The sequence below is a fragment of the Muntiacus reevesi genome, chromosome 3 (assembly GCF_963930625.1).
Source record: "Muntiacus reevesi chromosome 3, mMunRee1.1, whole genome shotgun sequence".
Classification (NCBI taxonomy): Eukaryota; Metazoa; Chordata; class Mammalia; order Artiodactyla; family Cervidae; genus Muntiacus; species Muntiacus reevesi.
In genome coordinates, this window is record NC_089251.1 from 252,348,185 (window position 1) to 252,355,527 (window position 7,343).

Consider the following 7,343-nt stretch of genomic DNA (forward strand, 5'->3'; position numbering starts at 1 on the left):
ATACTTTGGTCAAAATATACTTTGATCAAAGTATATTAACATTCTACTGGGTTGTCAATGAATTTATGGATTAATCTAGGAAAATTGATATCTCAAAATACTGAGTCTTTTATATCCAGAAACAAGATTTTTTTTTTTTTTCAGAAACAAGACATTTTTATGTATTTATTAAAGTCATTTTAATTTATGGTTATCTCTTGATTACTCTCAATTGCAGACAACTCTTAATTTCAAGTTTTTGTTGAGAACCACCTGTTCTGCTTGATTGTCTCCTTTGTTTTTCTTAACTGTCTTTATTCTCATCATCTATATACAAACTGTAACTGATTAGGAATTTGAAAGCAAGAAGTTTAGAAGAAAATACCTAATTAAATTTTTACCTGAGAAGAATGTTGACAGAGACATAGCAACACTCTTGGCAGATGTTCTTTCAAAATGTGTATTTCTCCTCAATTTAAAAAATGTTCCCTTGTCCTTCTTGGGGTGGAGAAGGCAGAGTAAAAAAGGAAGGAGTGACAAATTCCTAGTTCCTGTAAAATCAGAAGTTCCATGGGTGGCTTCCTTATTTTATTTCAAATGTGAATTCTTAGGAAATGAGATGTACTCATGACTAAGTATGAGTAAAGAGGGACTCTAAACCAAAATATAATGACATTTTGGGATAGGCAGAAGTTTATATATACTTCCTCCAGTGGTGTGAATAACTGCTTACTGACAATATTCCAAATGGAAGAAAGAAGAATAAGACATATTTTTAAAAGTGGAATAAAATTGGAGTATTTGAAATGTGAGGAAAATGGATCAATCTCCTATAAACCTATTTTTGATGTATTTATAAACACTAAGTGTAATGCAAATGATTTACATTTTTTTTATCTTGTTATAGATTGATAAATTTCTTTTATACTGTACAATTTACAATATAAAGAATGATATACATATATTTTAAAGTAAATACAGAGTAAGTTTATAGGAAAAGGCCAAAGAATGCAATAAAAATATTTTTAAGAATGTCACAATCACCACTAGAGGGTATAATAAGCAACCTTTCTTCCATATAGTGGAGCAGAAGAATATTACCGAGAAATAAAAGGCAATTTAGAATCTCAGTACTGGAAGCAACCTCCATAGGTCATTTGGAAGAGAAATGGCTTTTAGAAATGTTCATCAGCTTTGACATCTAACCAAGGGCAAAAGGTATCAAGTGATTTTCAGGGGCAGTGTTTATCTTAGGTAAAAGTGAAATCAGTTTATTAAGGCATACAGAACTATTTCTAAGGCAATTAAACAGGGGAAAAAAAAGGCCTTTTATATTTATATGTAACTGAGCATCCATCTCACTTGGCAAGTCTGTTGCTTAAAGCTTCATCTAGAATGATATTACCTTGAAAAGATACTCTATGAGGACTTGGAAACAAAACAATTACACAGGCTTTCAGAACCTCAACAAGATCCATGTTGTCAATAAAAGAAAGGAGAGGCAGCATTTTCAAACTAGCTAGTGATGACTGGCATGAGCCAGATGCAGAGCATGAATTCCTTACTTCAAATAGTTCACCAGGCTAGTGGGGCCTATGTTGTGAAAGATAAACACACTCCTCCTTAGAATTCCAAGTGCAGTTTTTAAAGTTGGACCATCTCATCCAGCAAACCACCTAATCTGCTGTCATGGGTCTCTGAAAAAACAATCCCTTCTTTAATAAAGGATTTCCCTATTTCCCATTGTAAACATGTTTCCAACCTTAGATTTTTTACAAATTTATTTTTAATTGGAGGATAATTGTTTTACAATATTGTGTTGGCTTCTTCCATACAACAACGAGAATCAGCCATAATACATATATTTCCTCCCTCTTGAACCTCCCCCCACTTCTCACCCCAACCCACCCCATCAGGCTATTACAAATTCCCCACTAGCTATCTATTCTGTTGTTGTTGTTTAGTTGCTAAGTCATGTACAACTCTTTGCAACCCCATGGACTGTAGCACGCCAGGCTTCTTTTCCCTTCAGTATCTCCTGGGGTTTGCTCAAACTCATGTCCATTGAATTGGTGATGCCATCCAACCATCTTATCCTCTGTTGTCCCCTTCTCCTCATGCCCTCAATCTTTCCCAGCAACAGGATCCTTTCTAATGAGTCAGCTTTTCCCATCAGGTGGCCAAAATTTTGGAGCTTCAGCATCAGTCCTTCCAATAAGTATTCAGGACTGATTTCCTTTAGGATTGACTGTTTTGATTTCCTTGCAGTCCAAGGGACTCTCAAGTCTTCTCCAGCACCACAATTCAAAAGCATCAATTCCTCAGTGCTTAGCCTTCTTTATGGTCCAACTCTCACATTCATACATAACTACTGGAACAACCATAGCTTTGACTACATGGACCTTTGTCAGTAAAGTGATGTCTTTGCTTTTTTAATGCACTGTCTAGGTTTGTCATAGTTTTCTTTCTAAGGAGCAACCATCTTTTAATTTCATGGCTGCAGTCACCGCAGCAGTGATTTTGGAAACCAAGTAAATAAAATCTGTCTCTGTTTCTTTTCCCCTTCTGCTTTTCCATGACATGATGTGACCAGATGCCATGATCTTAATTTTTTGAATGTTGAGTTTTAAACCAGCTTTTTCACTCTCCTCTTTCACCCTCATCAAGAGGCTCTTTAGTTCCTCTTTGCTTTCTGCCACTAGAGTGGTATCATCTGCATATCTGAGGTTGTTGGTATTTTTCCTGGCAATCTTGATTCCAGCTTGTAATTCATCCAGTCCGGCATTTCACATGATGGACTCTGCATATAAGTTAAATCAACAGGGTGGCAATATACAGCCTTGTCTTACTCCACTCCCAATTTTGAACCAGTCCACTGTTCCATGTCTGGTTCTGTTGCTTTTTGACCCACATACAGGGTTCTCAGTTCAGTTCAGTTTAGTCACTCATTCAGTGTCCAACTATTTGTGACCCCATGCAGCATGCCAGGCCTCCCTGTCCATCACCAGCTCCTGGAGCTTACTTAAACTCATGTCCATCAAGTCGGTGATGCCATCCAGCCATATCATCCTCTATTGACCCCTTCTCCTCCTGCCTTCAATCTTTTCCAGCATCACAGTCTTTTCCAATGAGTCAGTTCTTCGCTGGCCAAAGTATTGGAGTTTCAGCTTCAGCACCAGTACTTCCAGTGAATATTCAGGACTAATATCCTTTAGGATGGAATGGTTGGATCTCCTTGCAGTTCAAGGGACTCTCAAGAGTCTTCTCCAACACCACAGTTCAAAAGCATCAATTCTTCAGCGCTCAGATTTAGGAGACATGTAAGGTGGTGTGGTATTCCCATAACTTTAACAATGTTCCACAGTTTGTTATGATCCACACAGTCAAAAGCTTTTGCCTACTTTACATATGGTAAGGTATAAGTTTCAATGCTACTTTCTCCCAACTTTCAAATTTTGAATGCTATTCTGTGTTCTAGAAAAATTGCCCTTCTTAAAAGACATACACTAATAGAGAAAGTAAGGCAAGTAAAGCTCATTATAATGAAGAAAATGTAAGCCTTCTTTTAAACTATTTTTCTAAGCATAACATTGCTTAGCAGGTAGCACATCACAATGTAAAATGAACCTTAACAGTAATCTTTTGGCCTAAGCACGTAGATATTTTTATTCACAGCTTCTAATACAATGAAATGGAGACTTCAGATGATGAAAGCCTTACCCAGAGACTCTCAATAGAGGATGGAACTAGGAGAATAGACTCAGGACTCCTTCATAGTCCAGTCCTATTGCCACTATACTCTGGCCCCCATGCATCTATAAGTATTCATTGTCAGAAATCCCCTTCACGGCACATTTCAGTCTGAAGGATAATCAGGCTTAATAGGAGAAGGATATTCTATTTGGGTAAGAATGTTCCTGTGGTTTGTGTTCAGAGTGTCCAATAACTAACCATTTTGATTTCTTGATCATTTTAGTTTCCCAGATCCATTTCATCAATTGAGTATGACACACCAGGCATATCACTGAAGGATTATTATATTTCTTTAGAAGTTGAAGGCCCATGACCTTCATTATAACATTACCCTGTCTTATCATTTACCTGGAAACCATTCTCAAAATGTTCAAAGTTGTTGAGTGTGTGCTTATGTCTTTTTAATGTTTGCTAAAACTTTAGAACAGTTTATAGTGTTTGCTTATATTATTACTCAAAAATTCTGATGCACATGTATTAAATGCTGAGAAATACTATATTTTTATATTTTAATATCTTTAATAGCAATGACACTAGTGAAACTTAGAAAAAATGCAACAATGCTTTCTATACATGAACCATTTCAACATAATATAGAGACAGACTTCTATAGACCTTACTCTTTCCTAACATATTTAGTTTACATCCAAATCTGAATTTAATATGGCCACTGGATCACTTTTGAACAGATTTTCAAGATGTTTATAATTTCACAGGAACTTGATATGAACTTGATGAGAGTTTGAAATTTCAATCATCTCTTTAAGATTTCTGTCATACCTACATGCCATTTGTACTATTATTCACTATATACATGTGTGTATATATATATTCATTAAGATCTGATTCTAATTATTTTTCTAATATATTAAAATAAATGTATAACTTTATAAAATATTTCTTCATAATATATTTAGAATAATCTTGGATAGCATATATTTAATCAACTTACTATATTTTGTGAGTCACTCGTCTAGCTGAAAAAGTTTTGAACTAAGAAATAGAGACGTAGATTACATGCAAACATTAACATTTTCTAACTTGGATCACTGAACAAGCCAATGGACCTCCCTGAGTCTGAACCTCACAAAGTTGTGAGGACTAAAGAACTAATGATGTTAAGATCTTTGCACATACAATTGTACTTAAATGTTAGTTTCCATTCCTTAAAGGGAGTTAAACTGATTAACATCAATATTTGCTCAAGTTAAAAGTATGATTTGAGTTCAAATACCTTCTTCTCTGTGTAATTCTTATCCACAAGAAAAGCAACAAAATGTGGATAAAAGGCCCAGAAGATAGGTCAGAGAGGCCAGCCTATTCATGAGACAGAGTAAAGTGGCAGATTCCCATTGTAAACAGTTTGTAGCACAATTATTTATCATATTCTGTAAGGGACCCTATTTTTCTTTTCCAGGTTGTAAGAACAGAGGCCCAATAAATAGCTCACATCAAAGGAACAAAAGGGGAATGGGGCTAATCTAGGTTCTCAGAGGTCTCATGCAATATAAGAACACCTACTGGCATTCAGCTAGGTCTCATGTCAACTAGAACTAGAAAATCAACCTAAGTCTTTCAGAGGCTTTGTGGTCTCTTCTCTGTCTCTATCCCAAGTCTGCTCTCTTGGGGCTCTTTCTCATTGCAGTTTCCTCTGCTCACTTAGTTTTTCTCATTGCAGTTTCCTCTGCTCACTCATTTTTCTTGTGACCCCAAATTGGCAGTAAGTACAATCTGTTCAAGCTTATGTATATCCATGAAGCCAGAGATTTTTGGCTAACCAATGGATCAACACTTCTGGGAGTCCACTTCAGTAACAATGAGTTTGGGAGGGAGGAGAAATCTACTTCATTTAGTCATGAATATATAAATTCCTTTCACTACGCACCCCTGCTGCCCAAAGAATTAATAACATCTTACTAGGAGTCATGGGGCATGATGAAAAGACCTATAGGGGAGCATGATTTTTAAGATTGGTGTTTTTATATGATACCTCACATGTCTGGAAAAATATCCTGTCAGTACATCATACTTTACTCTTTTTAATGATGTTACCCCAGGTTGTTTTGGATCTGAAGTTAAATCAAGAATCCTTTCCTGGGTCAGGACACATTCCTACTTTAAAAGGAAAAAAATGTTCTTCAGAGGAACCATATTTGTGACTCAGATTTCTCTATCTAGAGAAACACACCCCCACCAAACTCTTCTAAAGGGAACTGAGGAAATAGTATTAAAACCCACCATGATGGCTCCCTGGCTTTGACAAATGTTATAATGAAATATTTTATTTCTTAAGCAAAGAACCAGTAGTTGTTTCCCTCTGCCAAATGTTGATGTTCCATCATGTAAACATAACTAATAACGCTCAATACTGTTACCAAACCGAGGTCTGGCTATTTGTTGCTCAAAACTCAATATCCCAGAGGCATGTGCTAGTGAAAATGGAAAACACTGCTCTTAATCATAAAGCCAGCAATCTGGAAAGAAGCTGTTCCAGAGAAGGAGGAACTCAGTGTTCCTCAAAACTAACGCCAGATAATCTGTTCAGTCATGAAAGTTTTTAAAGAGAAAAAAGAAGTAATCTCAGTTAATCACTGCAACAAGGGACCAGAGTCATCACCATCCTTTACGGCATGAGAGCTTGTCAGTCTCTTATGTTTCTTTAGCTGCTATCTTGTTCACACAATTTGTGAGGTAAATGACGGGAAAGCTAGGGAAGAGATCTGATTATCTGTTAATTTCTTATTCTTTGTTTCTACTTCTTTGATCAATGAAAAGTCAGGCAAGGTATTGTATGATCGAAGGATTTGGAAGATGTGCTTGGGTCAGAGATGAGTGAAACGTGGGGGTGCCTGTAACTAAGCTGAAGTTTAGTTACAGTACAGCTTTGTTAAAGTCACAAAACAAATGGTTCTCCTGCAGAGAACTCTTTCCCATTAAGGAGCTCTTTCCTGCTAAATGCTGATTACAAGGGGCTTCCCAGGTGGCGCTAGTGGTGAAGAATCTGCCTGCTAATGCAAGAGACATAAGAGACTCAGGTTTGATCCCTGGGTTGGGAAGATCCCCTGGAGTAGGAAATGGGAACACACTCCTCCAGTATTCTTGCCTGGAAAATCACATGGACAGAGGAGTCTGTCAGGCTACAGTCTATGGGGTTGCAAAGAGTCAGACACAGCTCAGCACGTGCACGCAAACTGCTTGCAAATCCCCACTTGTCAGCACCATTCCATTACTATGGTGCTATGGACAAAGATCCATCTTCCGTAATTTCTTCATGCTGACGTATGGTGTCATGCTCTTAGAGAGGAAGGTGCTGTGATATGGGTCTGTAACATCTCTTTGCTGGCAGTTTTAGCTGCCTGTTCACATATATAGGCAGAACAACTTAGAATTATTTTGATGCTCAAAACAAAGACAGAAATTATTATGGGCAGTAGTGTTAATCTCATTCTGTAAAACCCAGTTCCTGAAACTGTTCTAGCTGGAGACTCAGTACAGCTCAAGATGGAGCAGCTGATGTCTGGTCATCAGTTACAATATCTGTAAAACAACTCAGGAATGTGCATCAGATACTGAGCCTGTGACTCTGTTGGCCTAATTATTAATTGCTTGAG

General features: G+C 37.1%; 1 protein-coding gene across 1 annotated transcript in view; it reads right to left on the reverse strand.

Annotated features, from left to right (window-relative positions):
• Nucleotides 1-507, reverse strand: part of SESTD1 (SEC14 and spectrin domain containing 1) — a 198,827-nt gene extending 198,320 nt beyond the window's left edge. The window contains exon 1 of the mRNA XM_065931855.1: nt 381-507. The gene's annotated coding sequence lies outside the window, so the exon portion shown is untranslated. The remainder of the gene's footprint in view (nt 1-380) is intronic.
• Nucleotides 508-7,343: the final 6,836 nt, after the last annotated feature.